Source organism: Adiantum capillus-veneris, chromosome 16 (genome assembly GCF_014529385.1).
Source record: "Adiantum capillus-veneris isolate H3 chromosome 16, ASM1452938v2, whole genome shotgun sequence".
Lineage (NCBI taxonomy): Eukaryota > Viridiplantae > Streptophyta > Polypodiopsida > Polypodiales > Pteridaceae > Adiantum > Adiantum capillus-veneris.
In genome coordinates this window covers 121,846,438-121,864,179 of record NC_140946.1, presented here as the reverse complement: position 1 = coordinate 121,864,179, position 17,742 = coordinate 121,846,438, and the positions used below count along the sequence as shown (strand labels likewise).

The 17,742-nt window shown below is 42.2% G+C and overlaps 1 protein-coding gene across 2 annotated transcripts in view; it reads right to left on the bottom strand.

The window, feature by feature from the left end:
* Positions 1-2,571, bottom strand: part of LOC147439772 (protein MEI2-like 2) — a 48,005-nt gene extending 45,434 nt beyond the window's left edge. The window contains exon 1 of one of the 2 annotated variants that reach the window (XM_086485541.1): positions 1,770-2,571. The gene's annotated coding sequence lies outside the window, so the exon portion shown is untranslated. The remainder of the gene's footprint in view (positions 1-1,769) is intronic. The other variant, XM_086485540.1, reaches the window with a different exon arrangement.
* Positions 2,572-17,742: the final 15,171 nt, after the last annotated feature.

Below are 17,742 nucleotides of genomic sequence, written 5' to 3'. Positions count from 1 at the left end.
GTGCTAATCCTATAATTAAGACTTAAACTTCATACTTAAGATCAAACTGAGATTCAAAACACTGAATGTGTGTTTGATTGATTGAACGAATGTTTGAAAACTGAGTACAATAGGCTCCTTATATAGGAGACGAAGAGACACAAATGAAAAGACACGTCTCATGGTGAAGAGACGTAACTTTAGACGCAAAGACACATCCTTTCAACGAAGAGCTGCAACCATTGGACGAAGAGTCGCAACCATAGAGCGAAGGGGTGTGACCAATTGTCGAAGGAGTGTGGCTTTTGGAGAAGAGGCACGTCTCTTGAGCGAAGGGTCGTGACCATCCAAGCGTAGGGGTTCTCCTTGACACGGCACTTTGCGTATCTCCAACTAGGAGTAGATGTAATACTGCAGCATAGTCACAATCGTGACAAACAAAACAGAGACTCAAAAGAAAAACTTGTTTGAAGAAGGGGGAAAGAAAACGGGGGGAGGGAGGGGGGGGGGGGGGTACGTCCCCAGACATAAGGATGGGCGCCTGCAGTATGTCCGGCCAGTGTGAACCGTTTAGTTATGAGATAGCTAGGGAGTTTCAAGCCTATCTTGCCAAAGGTTCTATTGAGACCTTTGTAATCTACGCGGAAGCGCATTCCTCTCGTGGATGTTTGGGCGCCTGCAGTATGTCCGGCCAGTGTGAACCTGGCCGTTTAATTATAAAGTCCTATAAATAGGACTTGAGCCTCATTTGTGAGACATCTTGTGTGATCACCACACTTGGACTCTTGGCCCTTGGCAGCTCTACCCGCACACCCATACTGGTGTGGCTTTCGTGGTATGGGAAACCGGCCCTTGTGGCAAGAGGCTAGCCCGCTTGGCTACATGCTCCCAAGCTCGGGGATGAGCCCGTATTGGCTCTATGGCTGGGAGGTGAGCTTGTTGTCCGCTCACTACGTGTGTCTAAGTGTGAGTTTGGCTTGTGTTGTCATGTGTGCAGGATGGATCCAGCAAGGGATTAACCGGAAGGGGGTTGTGTGTGTGTGTGTGTTGGGGTGGGGGTGTTGTTGGTTGTAAAAGTGAAAAATATACACAAAAGCAAAGAAAGACAACAAAGAGGAAAAGTGCAGAAAGGCAAACATGAAAAGAAAACAACAGAAACAAATTTTAAAACAGAAAGGACAAAAAAGAACCAACAAACAAGCAATTGAGTGGATTAAGAGAAAGCGGAAAAAGGGGAGAGGGAAGAGAGAGAGGGGAAGGGGGGGTTCCAAAGTAAACCTGCAAACAATGGTGGTATGAAGAGGGTCTCCCAATGAGATCGCATATCACGACGAAGGTCGTAGAGTGACTAATTATATAGTCCTGTGAACCGCAAGAAGACTCTGAACTTGAGCTTATTTACTACGTATTAAGAGTCTACTCCTGGCATTTCAAAATTTTGACAGTTAAAAATTTGCGAACATGCTTGATACGTTTCCTGCAACTTAACTTTGAAAGGCAAAGTATATCACAAGTTCCCTGTGCATCTCATAGAGATGAGGTTACCCCTACATGCAGTGGATTATACCAGGCAGGTATGCAATGAAAACAGACATTAACAATACAAATCAAGATAGCATGCATTAAGGCATTTGAAGGCAAGATGAAGACAAATTCCAAAGCCCGAAACAGCAGTCACAACAGCGAGTGCAAAAGCTTTAGAATGGGATGACCAGATGTGAAATTGCAGACATGTTAGACTACAAGGAAACTCGACGAAAAAGCAAAAAGGGTGAACAAAAGGGCCATACCTGAGCTGGTAGTATCCAATATCAGAAAACAGGCAAGACGATCTGCCAATTAGAGCACTCTTAGGTCTTCTTCCACTCAACATGATCTGCCTCCATGTAGATGCAGGCCGTACAGCTTTCAACGACATTCGAGCTAATCAGCTGATAGCCATGCCACATATAATTCCAATAAAGGGCTCTTCAAAACTGGTTCGACACTATCACCACATTCTGAAAACCCAAAATGCTGGATTGCAAAAATGCAGTAACTCGTGCTGCAACTTGAAGATGTCACCCTCTCAACGCCATAGAAAGCTTCAAATGGCTGCAATTCTTTCGTTCAGGTGCAGAGGTAATCTTCGGTTAATCCCAAACCGCTGGCTAGACTACTTGGAGCCTGAGATGTAAGAGACCTCAGTAACTGCGGTAATAAGAGCTGCAACTCTCCCGACCAATTCTTCGAGCATTTACTGCTTCAACTGTGGAACTCTTCAAACCCTAATCCACTCCCTAATGACTCACGGTTAGATTACTTTACGGTTAAAATGGCGGTATCCTCTCTGCTCAAATGCTGGAAACCCTAACTCTGGTCGCTTGCGCTCGGTTTGAAAGAAACCAATTATCACTGAAATGAATGAGTCTGGAGCTTCCATGAAAGCTGGAAAAGTACAAGACAGCAGAGAGACATGCGATGCAGCTCGCTTTCTCAACGACCCACCCACGTGTGGAGATAAAAGCCTGGCTACCTGAGAAGGTTTGTGCTGCAGTGCGTTTGTCTGGAGAGAGAGAGAGAGAGAGAGAGAGAGAAGAAATTGGAGAATCCTGATAATGTTGAGGTGGCTTTGATGTATGCTTATATCTTTTGAAGGCAAGGAGTTGAACTCAGTGCTCACGGATTGGAGGCTCTAAGAGAGCGTTCAGACTGCGTGGCAAATGCAAAAGTACAGGGACTTGCGACCGACGTGGTGAAGGATTATTTGCTCAAAAGTTTGTGTGGCTTCTTCCGGACCCACGAAGTAGCAAGCGGCCTCAACCCCCTGGAATAGAGACGAGACATCTTTGAGCGAAGCACTTTTGCAGCGCAGGTTGCGAAGAAGCATCGCTCTAAATGTTGTTGAGCAGATTCATAGGAGCTAGCCATGAAGGTGCACATGATTGGATACATGATTGCTCTCAGATTACAACATGACGTGCTCCCCACACACTGTGAACAACTTGCTGTGAAAAACTCTTTGATTGCCCTCGATGCCTCCGTGCAGTCTAAACGAAGCCTAAGGGCGTTTATACACGGGATGAGCAGAGACAAGATGTAATGGAATTGGCCTATTTAATTTGAGAGTAGCGAAAATTAATGAGAGTACTTTTGAGAAATGACTTTGTGAGCATAGCGGGTGAACATAGTTGAAGATAGCAACATAATCATAGCAATTAGTTAACTTGGCATGAACAATAATTTTGCAAGAGAGAGAATTTAGAGAACATGACAACAGTTGAGGACCGGATTTATGTGGATCCGGTCCCCCCTCCAATAGGCATTTGTATTATGATTTCTCCCATTAAGAGAGACTTGTTACAATACAATCTTTGTGTTCCTTGTGACCTAGGTGATGCAATGAAGATGGAAAGCTTCATGCATCACAAACATAACATAAACTTGAAGAAAGCTTTAACTATCCCAAGCCTCAGTCCCAAGATCTCAAACACCTTAGAAGGTGGAGAGAGCTAGCAGGGAATGAGGGTAGGGAAGAGGAAGAAGAAACATTTCGTAGGAGAAAGAATTAGTTCCTCACTTATCATAACTCTTGTTGCTAGCATACATAATAGCATAGTAATGAAGAAGAAGGAGATGGCAAGCTTAAGCATTGAAGCATGGCTCTTGGTTGGATTTGCACTCCATATCCAAGAGTGTTGGTGTAGGCTCTCAACCTCTACTTGCTTGGAGAAGGAGAGGGAGCTCTTGCACTTTGCATAGCACACAATGAGAGTGTTTGTGAGTGTGTGTGGGTGAGTATACCCCCTAAGCAACCCCCTAGCTTGCTTGGGTCGACCCCCCCTTGTAGCTCATGCTTGAAGCTCATTGGACCCCTCCACGCCTAGCCAATCATAAGCAGGAGGCATTACAAGCAGCAAGGGTAGCCTTGAGACAAGTGTCCCCCTTTCCCCTTTGAGAGAGAGGGCTAGATAAATGCTAAATCAATTAATTAAATCTCCTAAATTATCATTGGACCCCTTGGGTGGCCAACCGATAGGCTTCAGGCACACCATGAGGGCAACATGAGGAGGAACTTAACAAGTGTCCCTTTTGCTTTCTTTGTACCATGCATGCCTTGTGTGAGTGTCTGGGTGTTCTCTCTCATCCCCCCTCATGTAGGGCTCGCCCCCTCCTTGTAGGGATTGAATATTTGACTTTTTGACACCTCAAGCCCCTCATGCATAGGCCCAGTTCCCACCACAAGCTTGGCTCTTAAGCACTTTAAGCTTGGGCTAGGTTCTCACCTCAAGTGCAACCCTAGCATCTCAAGCATGTCAAGCACCTCAAGCATCTCAATCATTAAGCACCTCAAGCATCTCAAGCACCTCAAGCACCTTAGTCATCAAGCATGACAAGCAGGACAAGCACCTCAAGGTGGGTCGGGTTCCCGCGCCTCAAGCTCAGCCCTGGCTTACCTAAGGTCAAAGGACTTTTACACACATTATTGGAGGTCTTCAATGAAGCTAACCCTAAGGTCTTATGCTCCATTTGTTAGCCTTGCCCTTTGATAGACTATCTCTCATTTGGGCCCCTTTACCATTGGCCCTGTGTTGAGATAGATCTATAAGCACATGTCTATATCTTAACACTTGTTCCCGTTTATTCTCCCACATTAAGTGATCAATTTAATATGAGAAAATCATTTGGGTTGGTTAGATACTAGATATTATATTTTATGACATTACCTCTCTCTTGAAATCTTAGTCGTCCTCAACTATGAGGTAGAAGAGATAAAGCCTTAGTCATTAGTCAATTTTACTTAACGAGTAGAGGATCCCTTTTTACCCCACGACATCTTTCCAAGATGGATGACTAATCCATTTGGTGCTTAGAAGACATAGCTGCCGCAAGCATGTCTGCTCTTTAGTCCATTTCATTCTTCCAAAGTAGAGTGACAAATTCTACTTGGTGTTTGAGAGACGTCGTCATCACAAACATGATTCTAAGCATGCGTACTAGTTAAATTTGTGCACAATTAAAAAAAGGACTAGTCTTATAAGACAAAAACATGAGTCATTTAAAAGAAATTTGTACATTTGCTTACTCTAATGTAGCATTGTAAGCATTGACAAGGTTCATACTATCCTTAAGCTGTATTCCTTGCATCCATCTAGCATCTTCAAAAGGATAATTTTTGAACTTAATAAGATACCGTCGGATAATCTTATCATGTCGTAGTACCTTGTCTTCATGCTGCAGGATAGCTTCGGGTTGTAGTACCTTTTCTTGGTCTTCAACTTCGGGAGGGTCTTCAATAATTGGTTCAGTTGGTGGCTCTCCTTTGTAGGGCTTAAGTAGGCTTACATGAAAGGCATTGTGTATGAGCCAATGGTTGGGCAACTTGAGTTGATAAGCCGTCTCATTGATGGGCTTCAAGATTTGGAAAAGACCATAGTATCTTTTTGCTAGTTTAGCATAATACTTTTGATGGCCTGTAGGATTTTTGCTCGTCGTTTGCCTTAATCGAGCCTTAGGAAACTTGAGTAAGACCCAATCATTTTCTTTGAACATTAAGGCTCTTTTGTGCTTATCAGCAGCAGCTTTTTGCCTTTGTTGAGAGATGGATATAGCCTCCTTAATCTTTTGAAAAGATTCTTGTAGGTCACGGCTATACTCATCGGTGGCAAAGATCTTCCCATGTACTTTGAGTAGCAAGGGACTTTTAGGTCTTCCCTCAATGATCTCAAAAGGTGCTTTTTCTGTAGAAGTATGTACAGTATTATTGTAGGCATACTCTACAAGAGGTAAGTACTTTCCCATTGTGAGCGTTGATCTACTTCGGTAACATAAGTCTTGAGTAGATCGAGTATCGTAAGATTGGCTATCTCACTTTGGCCATCCATTTGTGGGTGATAGGCCGAAGAGAAATTCAATCTTGTTCCTAGATTTTCAAAGAGACCTTTCCAGAAATTATTGGTCATTCTAGGATCTCTATCTGACACGATGGATGTGGGTAATCCATGGTGCTTGAAAATCTGAGATATGAAGAGAGTTGCCAATTGATGTGCCTTAATAGTCTTTTTGACAGGAATAAAATGTGCTTGCTTGCTAAACCTGTCGACTATTGTCCATATTCCTATATTCCCATGGATAGACTTGGGTAATCCAAAGATGAAATCCATGGATATACTCTCCCATGGTGAATTTGGGATAGGCAATGGCTGGAGTAATCCAGGTTGCTTCCCTCTATCATACTTGGTCTTTTGGCATACTACACATTTTGAAACATACTCTTGTATGTCCACTTTCATGGTAGGCCAATAGAAGTACGTCGCTACTCCTCGGACTGTAGGTTGAATACCTCTATGCCCTGCATATGGAGGAGCATGGGATTCATACATAACTTTCTCATGAAGGGCATGGGTAACACATAGCCTATTGCCGTGGAGAAGATAACCATCCTGCAAGGTGAATGGTTCCTCTTTCTTTCCCAAAGCAAGGGCTGACATTATGTCTCTAAAACCAGGGTCAGTAGCATACTCATCTATCATAGAGGATAGATCATTGTGAGTAGCTAAGACACCGCATTAACTTTGGGTCGTCGTGAAAGTGCATCGGCCACTTGATTGTGCTTACCAGCTATGTGAGCAATATGGAAATTAAAATGCAAAAGAAAATTTTTCCACCTCATTTGTTTGTCGGAAAGCTTGGTTTGCATCATGAAATACTTGAGACTTTGGTGGTCGGTTCGTAGGATAAATGGAGTCCCCAATAGGTAGTGCTTCCATGTGTCTAGGGCATGTAGAACAGCTAAAAGCTCTTTCTCATAAATGCCCAAGACTCATTCATCAGTATTGAGCCTTCGGCTCTCATATGCTATGGCATGCCCTTCTTGAAGCAAAACTGCTCCAAGGCAATCACCACAAGCATCACATTGGACCTCAAAGGGCTTTGAGAGATGCGGAAGCACGAGGACTGGTTGCGAAGTAAGCTTCTCTTTGAGCTTATCAAAAGCATTTTGCTCCTTAGCAGTCCATACATACTTAACGTTCTTCTTAGTTAAGTCGTGTAGTGGTCCTGCTACTTGAGAGAATTTTGCTATGTCGCGTCTATAGTATGCGTACATACCAATAAAGCTTCTTAGCTCATGTAGATTTCTTGGGTTAGGCCATGATTTTATTACCTCTAACTTTGATGGATCCATACGGATACCATCGTGAGAGATAATATGACCTAGGTATTGAATCTCTTGAAGGAAGAATTCGCTTTTCTTTTGGTTCAGAAAAAGCTCGTTCTCCCTCAATGCTTGAAAAATCACTCGGAGATGTGGCTTATGTTCCTCCAAAGACTTGGAGTAGATTATGATATCATCAAAGAACACTCCAGTGAATTTGCGGTATGTTCTAAAAATTTTCTCCATCAGACGATTGAACGTAGCTGGTGCATTAGTCGAGCCAAAAGGCATGACTAGATATTGATAAAGACTAAATGTTGTGCGAAATGCGGTCTTTAAGATATCTTCATCCACTATCCTTATTTGATGATAGCCACTCTTAAGGTCAATCCTACTGAAGTAGGTAGAGCCTTGTAGCTTATCAAACAAATCTTCTACCCGAGGCAGGGAAAATCTGTTTTTGATAGTGATATGGTTTAGTGCTCGATAGTCCACACACATACGATATGTACCATCTTTCTTTTGCACTAAAAGGACTGGAGAACAAAAGGGAGAGGAACTAGGCCTCACCATCCCTTTGTCTACCAATTCCTGTACTTGCCTCATGATCTCCTCTTGTTGAGCTTGTGAGACTCGATAAGGAGGTTTGTTAGGCGTTGAGCTTCCTGGAAGGAGCTCAATGCGATGATCATCATCCGCTCGTATTGGAGGTAAGTCCATAGGGATATCATCAATGAACACATTGGAATCCTTTTAGAAAATTAGACAAGTCTAACTCTTCTTGATTCCTACCATTTACATTTGATGAAACATTAGTATCTTTTAGAGACTCTTTGACAAAAATCATGTACGCAGAAACTGAGCTCTTCATTGACTTATCAAAAGCAACAGGATTTACAAGTGGAATAGTGCGACCACGCTCACTAGCATCTATATACATGTTCTTTCTCCTCTAGGTGAAGTAGATTCTCCTTTCAGGGAACTTCATGTTGGCAGCCACGCGATCAAACCATGGCGCCCCTAGGATAGCATCCTCATGCTGGAGAGGAGAGATGAAGAAGTCTTCTTTGTCGACATAGCTTTGGACATGAAGCCTCAACTTCCCAATCAAGGGAGTAACAGAGGGTTGCTGTCCCTTGAAAGCTGCGTCAGCCATTACCATATCTCCCATATCAAAAGCTTGAATGCCCAACTTGGTGGCCAACTCCATTGATATGAAGTTCAGAGTAGAGCCAGGGTCAAACAAGATGAAGGCATCATGCTCTCTTACCTTTCCCCAAGCATAGGAAAGTGATGATCCTTTGCAATGAGCATCCTCTTTTGGAGCTTCGATGGTGGAAGCCCTAGGAGTCTCATTGTGAGTATTCTTCTTGGGGCAAGAACGATAGCCATGTCCTTGCTCCCACACTTGAAACACTTATGGTCCTTGCGAAAAGCTTCAAGCTCTTCAAGAGAGAGTTTGTTTTTACCTTTGTAAACTCCCTTCTCCTTGGACCGATTGTTGTTGTTGTTGGAAGTGACTTGGGAAGTATTTTGAACATCGGTTTTCCCCTTTGCATCATTTTTGTCTTTGTTTTCCATGGGCTTGACATTACGTCTAGCCCCTTGATGGAAATTGATGCGCGAAGCAACCATGGTGTGATGGATTACTTCGCTAATAGTACCAGGCCGTTGAGAGTTGATGTATTTGGCCATCTCTTCAGGTAATCCCACACAAAATTGCTGCCTTTACTCGGCAAAGTCTATCTTTTGAAAGACAGTAGGCTTGAGATGTAAATCCCAAAACTTGTCTACGTACTTATGGATAGACTCATGAGAGAGAAGCTTCAAGCTGCACCATCAATAAGCACTTTGTCTTTTGCATCGCTTGCAAGGAATTGCTTCATGATGGAAACTCGTAGAGTTTTCCATGTCTTTGGGGCTTCACATTGCCACGAAGGCTAGCCCACCATTGACGAGCTGATTTTTGGAATTGCATAGCTACATGGCATAGCTTGGAGGACTCTGTGAAGCCCTCATCTCCAAAGGCCGCATCAAATTGAAGGATGAAGGCCAACACTTTGTCGGTAGCACCAAAGGTGCCATCATAGGTGAGAAAAGAGATACTCTTTCCTCCCTCCTTGAACTTCTTTAGCTTTTGTGACCTTCGCCATGCAGGAAATGATTTGCGATGTCCTCCCCTCTTGTATTCTCTAGGAGAATAGCCATAACTTTCGTCGGAACAGGAGGAAGGTGAAGAAGAAGGAGAAGAGGGTGACCTCTTCCTAGCCCTTTTCTTCCTTCGTTTCCTCTCTTGCCTTTCAGAGTGATGAGGAGAAGGACTATGTGTTGATCTTTTCCTCTTGGGAGGAGTGGACGATCGTCTAGACTGCCGTCTTCGTGGAGCCACATCTTCAGAGAAACTTAATTTTTCACTGCTTTCTTGCTCTTTGGATTCCTCCTCCCGAATGGGAGAGAGTCTTCTTTTGGGGGTCTCTTCAAGAGGCCTCCTAAGCTCTCTCTCTTCTTGGAGAGGAAGGTTCCATAAGCACGAAGTTGTTAACTTTGGCTTGCAAAGCAGGGTTGCCCATAGCTTGTTGCAACCTAGTGACGAGATAATTCACAAACATGGGAGCATCATCATTAGCACCTTCATGTGCAAAATCAAAGCTATCAATGTTCATTCTACTCTCTTGATTATTGTCAGCCATGTTAGCAAAATTTATGTATGTACTTAGTGTATGCTTTGGCAATTCAAAACCTTAGTAGCCACTCCTCTTAGCCTTTGAAAATCGGCTCTTAAGTATCTACACCCACGGCTCGAAGTGGTTAATTATAGAGAGTAGAGGAGTAGGTCTAACATAGCAGAGTTGCCGAGGGCTAGCTCCTTTCGGACTTGTTATGGCTCAATAATGGTAAAGCCATAGGCAAGTCTAAAAAGACTCCATTATTAAGTCCAAAGCTCCCGAGGTGTGCACCATCCCCACATAGTGGACTCAACAAAACCGATAATAGATCCCATTTCCACTTACCCTAATATAATTAACAACATCAACCATTTATAGGCTACTTAAGGACCTCTCTTCTTAAGCAAGAAAAGAGAAACCAAATGCTCTGATACCAATGTAATGGAATTGGCCTATTTAATTTGAGAGTAGCTAAAATTAATGAAAGTACTTTTGAGAATGACTTTGTGAGCATAGCGGGTGAACATAGTTGAAGATAGCAACATAATCATAGCAATTAGTTAACTTGGCATGAACAATAATTTTGTAAGAGAGAGAATTTAGAGAACATGACAACAGTTGAGGACCGGATTTATGTGGAGCCGGTCCCCCCTCCAATAGGCATTTGTATTATGATTTCTCCCATTAAGAGAGACTTGTTACAATACATCTTTGTGTTCCTTGTGACCTAGGTGATGCAATGAAGATGGAAAGCTTCATGCATCACAAACATAACATAAACTTGAAGAAATCTTTAACTATCCCAAGCCTCAGTCCCAAGACCTCAAACACCTTCGAAGGTGGAGAGAGCTATCAGGGAATGAGAGTAGGGAAGAGGAAGAAGAAACATTTCGTAGGAGAAAGAATTAGTTCCTCACTTATCATAACTCTTGTTGCTAGCATACATAATAGCATAGTAATGAAGAAGAAGGAGATGGCAAGCTTAAGCATTGAAGCATGGCTCTTGGTTGGATTTGCACTCCATATTCAAGAGTGTTGGTGTAGGCTCTCAACCTCTACTTGCTTGGAGAAGGAGAGGGAGCTCTTGCACTTTGCATAGCACACAATGAGAGTGTTTGTGAGTTTGTGTGGGTGAGTATACCCCCTAAGCAACCCCCTAGCTTGCTTGGGTCGACCCCCCCTTGTAGCTCATGCTTGAAGCTCATTGGACCCCTCCACGCCTAGCCAATCATAAGCAGGAGGCATTACAAGCAGCAAGGGTAGCCTTGAGACAAGTGTCCCCCTTTCCCCTTTGAGAGAGAGGGCTAGATAAATGCTAAATCAATTAATTAAATCTCCTAAATTATCATTGGACCCCTTGGGTGGCCAACGATTGGCTTCAGGCACACCATGAGGGCAACATGAGGAGGAACTTAACAAGTGTCCCTTTTGCTTTCTTTGTACCATGCATGCCTTGTGTGAGTGTCTGGGTGTTCTCTCTCATCCCCCCTCATGTAGGGCTCGCTCCCTCCTTGTAGGGATTGAATATTTGACTTTTTGACACCTAAAGCCCCTCATGCATAGGCCCAGTTCCCACCACAAGCTTGGCTCTTAAGCACTTTAAGCTTGGGCTAGGTTCTCACCTCAAGTGCAACCCTAGCATCTCAAGCATGTCAAGCACCTCAAGCATCTCAATCATTAAGCACCTCAAGCACCTCAATCATCAAGCACCACAAGCACCTTAGTCATCAAGCATGACAAGCACCTCGAGCTGGGTTGGGTTCCCGCGCCTCAAGCTCAACCCTAGCTTACCTAAGGTCAAAGGACTTTTACACACATTATTGGAGGTCTTCAATGAAGCTAACCCTAAGGTCTTGTGCTCCATTTTTTAGCCTTGCTCTTTGATAGACTATCTCTCATTTGGGCCCCTTTACCATTGGCCCCGTGTTGAGATAGATCTATAAGCACATGTCTATATCTTAACACTTGTTCCCGTTTATTCTCCCACATTAAGTGATCAACTTAATATGAGAAAATCATTTGGGTTGGTTAGATATTAGATATTAGATTTTATGACACAAGGTTACACACCAAAAGATATCTATTGTGTAGTTATCATATTGGTTGGGAGTGTGTTGATTTGAGGTGGGGTCATGAGCACAATTCACACCCATTTTTGGGTCGTCCGTCGCATTGTTTTGACCAATCCTTGTTTTGCGTGACATCTCTTCTTTTGACTTGTGGGAGCCCATTCGTCTCCTCCCAAGTTTGGCAACCTATGTGTAAACGACCTAAACTTATATGTTCCGCAAAATTTAGAGTGATTTCACATGGGCAACGTTTAGCATGCCCACTTACATCAGTAAACTATTCCCAATAGGTCTAAACCTTGTCAAAATCATCAGAGTTGACAAACTTAGTCTTCCATCCCTACCCTTCTGAAAACCTATTGTGTGGTGCTCAACTATTGGTAATAGAATTCAATGAAATTATTGACAAGTGGCAAGGGCTCTACTCTCGTCTGTGTGAAACTACTCTTAGGCTAAAATAGTATGCTTGTGTGTGTGCGAGGTGTGCGCTCGCCTTGGCAACGATTGCCACTACAAAGCATGGCTTTAAACTTAGCGCCATGCAGCACCCATCGACCCCACTCACCGAAGAAAATGCTTTAAAAAATGCCTCTTAACTAAGCTATGAATATCTCTCTCTATAAGTGGTAATGTTGAGGTTGATGTGCCCAAGTGGTATGCTAAGGTTGAATTAAACCCAAAAGACTTAAGAAAAATCCATCAAAATTCATGACCAAACTGTAGAAAATGGTCCAAAATGACAATTTTCTCTTTCTAGCCATCCTCGAAAGACAAGGAGTAGGATATGGTGAGTGGATATGGGTGGGGATCATTATGGCTGATCAAACCATGGCCATTAAATGACATACATAATGTTGGAATATCCATGACTCAATTGAAAGAAACTTTTTATCAATTAAATGAAGGAGATGCTAACAAAGCTTTCAAGTTTCCTGTGACTACTCAACCTGAAGATAAAAGATGTCCTCAACGTATTGCGGGACATGAGAAGATTTAGTTAATGTTACTTATGTGATGATTAAGTGTGAATACTTATAAAGAGTTTTGGGAACAAAGACTCCTTCCATGGGAATACTAACTTCTCTAATGGAATATAGTAACGAAGCATTTTTCGTATGACGTGTGTCAAGATATACGTACAACATACGTGCTTGCAGTAGGCTATGTCTCACAAGCACTGTATAAAGTAGACATTGTCGGTAGAATGGTGTAGGCTACATGATAATGACATGCTTGTGACGAAAAACTCCCCTCAAGCACCGAGTAGACTAGCCATCTATTGTGGAAAGATGTCTCAACTATACAGGTTGGATCCAAAGGAGAAATGTACTTACCTTTCTTGAAGACATGCATAATCAAGGATGAAAGTGATATAAAGATGGAGCAATGCCATCAAAAGGGGTCTCTAGAGCTTTAATTAATCACTTTGATCTCATTCCATGTTAGTTGTGAAGTCGGAATGTATGAATGAAATTGAAATAGTGATCCCTCTCTCGATGGAGAGAGAGAGAGAGAGAGAGAGAGAGAGAGAGAGAGAGAGAGAGAGAGAGAGAGAGAGAGAGAGAGAGAGAGAGAGAGAGAGAGACCTAAAGGTGCTTCTAGTTAAGCTATAAATAATAAGAATGGGCAAGACATGTGAAGCATTCAAAAGATGCAAGATAAATTTTTGCTAGTTTGACAAGTTGTTTCGAGACTAGCATAATCTAGAAAAAGCCTTGGAATGTGACTTTCTCTCTCTGGAAGTGGTGATTGATGGGTCCAAGTGGTAATGGCCCTTTTTTTTTTGGAGAAATACCATTGTGGTTCCAATAGGAATTTTCAAGATCGAAATGAGTGAAAATGACCAAGAAATAGCGATTTTCTCTCTCTAGCCATACTCAGAAGAGGGGGAAACAAGGGTTAGGGAGTGGAAATGGGTGGGTATCATCATGGCTAGTTGTTCCATGGCCATTAAATGACTTACATAACAGTGGTCAACCCCATACGTAGAGAAGAATAAAGAAAGTTTAGTAAAAAAGAATAAAAAAGATACATGTCTACATTTTCCTCCTTACCTGCCACCTCACTAACTCATCTTGCCTCAATGAGGATACCCTCTCTCACCTTTGCATCACCTAGGCTTTGATCGGCCTCATATATAAGCTCTTCTCCTCCTCCATCATAATCGTTCTCTCTCTCTTACCGTAATTATTTGCTGCATCTTTGTTAAAGTGTAATTGTGATCAGTAGTGTTTATCCTCAAGGATTAAAATCAATATCAATAATTCTCTATGTGATTATTTATGATTCTCTTGCAAGCTTATCTTGCTCCGCAAGTTATGCTTTGGCTGTGTCTAGCTAACATGATGTTGAGGAACCTTTGTCTTTTGATGAAGCACAGAATTTAGAAAATTGGACGGCTGCCATGCAATCAAAATATGATGCACTTATAGAAAATGACACATGGACTTTATGTGATTTGCCTCCTAGAAAAAAGGCCATTGGTACAAAGTGGGTTTACAAGTTGAAACGCAAACCGGATGGTGAGATTGATCGTTATAAGGTTCAACTTGTTGCAAAAGGTTATGCACAACAAAAAGGCATAGATTATGAAGAGACTTTTGCTCCCACTTGTCGTATGACTACTCTCCATTTTCTATGTGCATTGGCATCTCATTTTGGTTGGGATGTACATCAATCAGACATTGTTACTGCTTTCTTGAATGGTGACATATTTGAGGAAGTTTATGTAATGCAATCTCGCGGTTTTGTCAAGAAAGGTCTCAACAGGAGAGATCATCTTGGCTTATGTGCCAATAAAGGACAACCTTGCAGATCTTTTCACAAAGGCATTGTCTCGTGAGAAGTTTGAAGCTTTCTGCAAAGCTTTGATCTTACTCCCCTTGTGGATTGATCATGTTCTCACAGGGCATGACACTTCCCGCTACTCTAGGTGCCAGCTCTCGTTCACCACATCACTCCCAAGGGGTTTTGTTACCATATACATGTGGTAGTGATGTGTGTGAACACACTTAGGACCGTGGGGGCATCTTTTCCCTCACTAGGAGTTTTTCCCCCCCGGGCATTGTATATACGCCCATCACTCTAGGGCTAACTTATCTTTCCATTTCACACTAAGTAATACACTCACTGCTGTTGTCTGCCTTGAGCTTCCTTCGTCTTCTCCAAGCTGTGTGTGTTCTCCTACAACCCTAATTCCAACACAAAGCAATCCCTCCATCACACTACTTAAATTGTATGCCCAAGTAATGATGCAAAAGGCCCAAGTCTTTTATCTTAAAAGTGGAATTCAACCCAACTTTGAATTCAACAATGCGTGTCTCTTTCAGACCAGTAATGAGAAAATCATCTATATACAAAACGACGATGCAAAATACATCACCCTCATGTTTGTCATACAAAATTCTCTCAGTTGGACTATTACAAAAGTCTTGTTTAACCAAATAAGTGTCAACTTTCTCATACCAAGCATGAGGAGAGTGCTACAACCCATACAATTCTTTCTTACGTTTGCACACTTTATTTTCTTGTCCTTTCTTGACAAATTGCACGGCTTCGTTACATGTACTTCCTCAAATATATCACCATTCAAGAAAGTAGTAACAATGTCTAATTGAAATACATTCCATAAAAAATGAGTTGCCAATGCACATAGAAAACAAACATTAGTCATACAATAAGTGGGAGCAAAAGTCCCTTCATAGTCAATGCCTTTTTATTGTGCATAAAATTTTTCAAAAAGTCTAGCATTACAGCGATCAATCTCACCATTCTACTTACATTTCAACTTGTAAACTCACTTCATACCAATGGCCTTTTTGCCAAGAGGAAAATCACATAAAGTCCATGTGTCATTCACTATAAGTGCATCATATTTTGATCACATGGCCGCCATCCAATTTTCTAAATTCTATGCTTCATCAAAAGAAAGATTTTTCTCCTCATCACGTAAACTAGAAACATCCAAATCATAACAATATGATGCATAAGATGCATGGCAAGAACTTGAACAAGTACAACTAGACATAGGTGTGTCCAATTTACTATCACACAAAATATGTACTAGCCATATTGGTATACCTCTAGCCTCTTCATTCTCAACCCTTTCCACATCAAGTACATCATGTACATGTGCATCAGTAATAGGCTGATTCGTAACATTTTTAGAAACCCCCATAAGGTTGTACATATTCTTCATTAGAATTTACATTTAAGTTTCCACCATTAAAAAGATGCAACAAAGTGTCATAAATGTCTTGTAAGCTTAAATTACTGTCTATGGTACATAACAGCAAAGGTTGAGCAGAATCTTCCACAAATATGTAAGGATTAGGGGGATAAGAGAGAGAGGCATTCATGATAATGACATGCTTATTACAAGCTTAATCAACTAGATTTAAGCAATAGAGATTAGGCTATAATGTAGACCCAAATGAAACTAGATAATTAAGCATATAAAAGAGCCTACAAGAGTGCTCTTATATAGGAGAGCTCGAGGGTAGTACAATGTGTAGTACAAGCTTTCCACATCACCATCCACCTAGGTATCCACTGTGCCCTAGGCCAACTAAGCATCCTAGTAGACTAGAGGTAGTTCCCACTCATAGAATAAAGACCACAAACCCAACAAGTCTCCCCACGGGATTTGGTCTATGATGATGACAATGATGACTCTGACCAACTCGAATCCAGGAATCTACTCCAATGTAGGAGCAATACATGGCGTCTTCAATCGAGGAGACCCAACATCTCTAATCCAAGAGATAATACATCTCCCCTTGACCTAATGAGGTCAAATACCATGACTACATTACAAGGGTAAAATTTTTTGTCAGAGTTTACAAAACATCAATGTAAACAATATTGTTGCTGCCGACTTCTTTCGCTACCTTCTCTTCTTCTTCAATCATATTTGATATGCTCGGTTGTTGTTGCTGCCGCTGCCGTTGCCGCTGCCGCTTCTTTTGCTGGTACTGGCTCCTCGATCCTTGAAGAAGCAATTTGAAGCAAGATGCCCAGTCTTCTCGCAATTGCTGCATGCCTTGGAAGAGAGGCAATCTTTGGCAATGTGTCCTTGCTTCCCACACTTGAAGCATGCTTTGATGTTGTTGCTGGATGAGGCTACAAAGGCTCCTCCCCTTGCAATGAAAGATCCTCTTGATGATGATGCTAGACTTGCATGTTTCTTCTCCTCCTTCTGCAAAGAACTGATCACTTCTTGAAGCTTTGTTGGCTCTGGCGCTCTCTCGTCCAGAATGGGGACTATGTTGTCATATGCTTCAAGTAATGCACTAAGAAGTACCACCACTTGGTCATCTTCAGGGATGTTGCACTTTGGGTAGGTGAGTTGTGTGAGAAGACTCTAATGCATGTTGACTAGGTTGGCTATGTCTTTGGCATGCTCCATAGTTAGCTCATATAACTGACGTTTCAAACTCACTTTGGAATTCTTGGTCTTGGCACCAAAAGTGGTCTCTAACACTGCCCATGCTTATTATGCACTTTCACATTCCCCAATGAAATGAATGTAGTTGTCGTGTAGTGAAGTGATAATGACACCCAATGCTTGCTCATCCTTGGCTAAAGATTGTGCATTAGCGGCCCTTGTCTGTACCCCCTTCACTCTTTTCTTGGTTTTGCTTGATGACTCCCCATAATTCCTTTTTCATTAAGTAACCCCGCCGTTTTATCTGCCATGTGTGAACCTGGCCCCATTGAACATTTATATTCCCTTTTCACTCATTGTGGAGAGGTCTTATCACTTGGAGACTCTCCAAGAACAGTGTCTAACTCTGTACATATGCGTAAAATAAAGTGTACCTTTTATGGTGTGAAGGGTATCCTAGTAGGAGGTGAAACCAAGTCCTTGGGTGGGAGTGTTGCTGAGACCTTA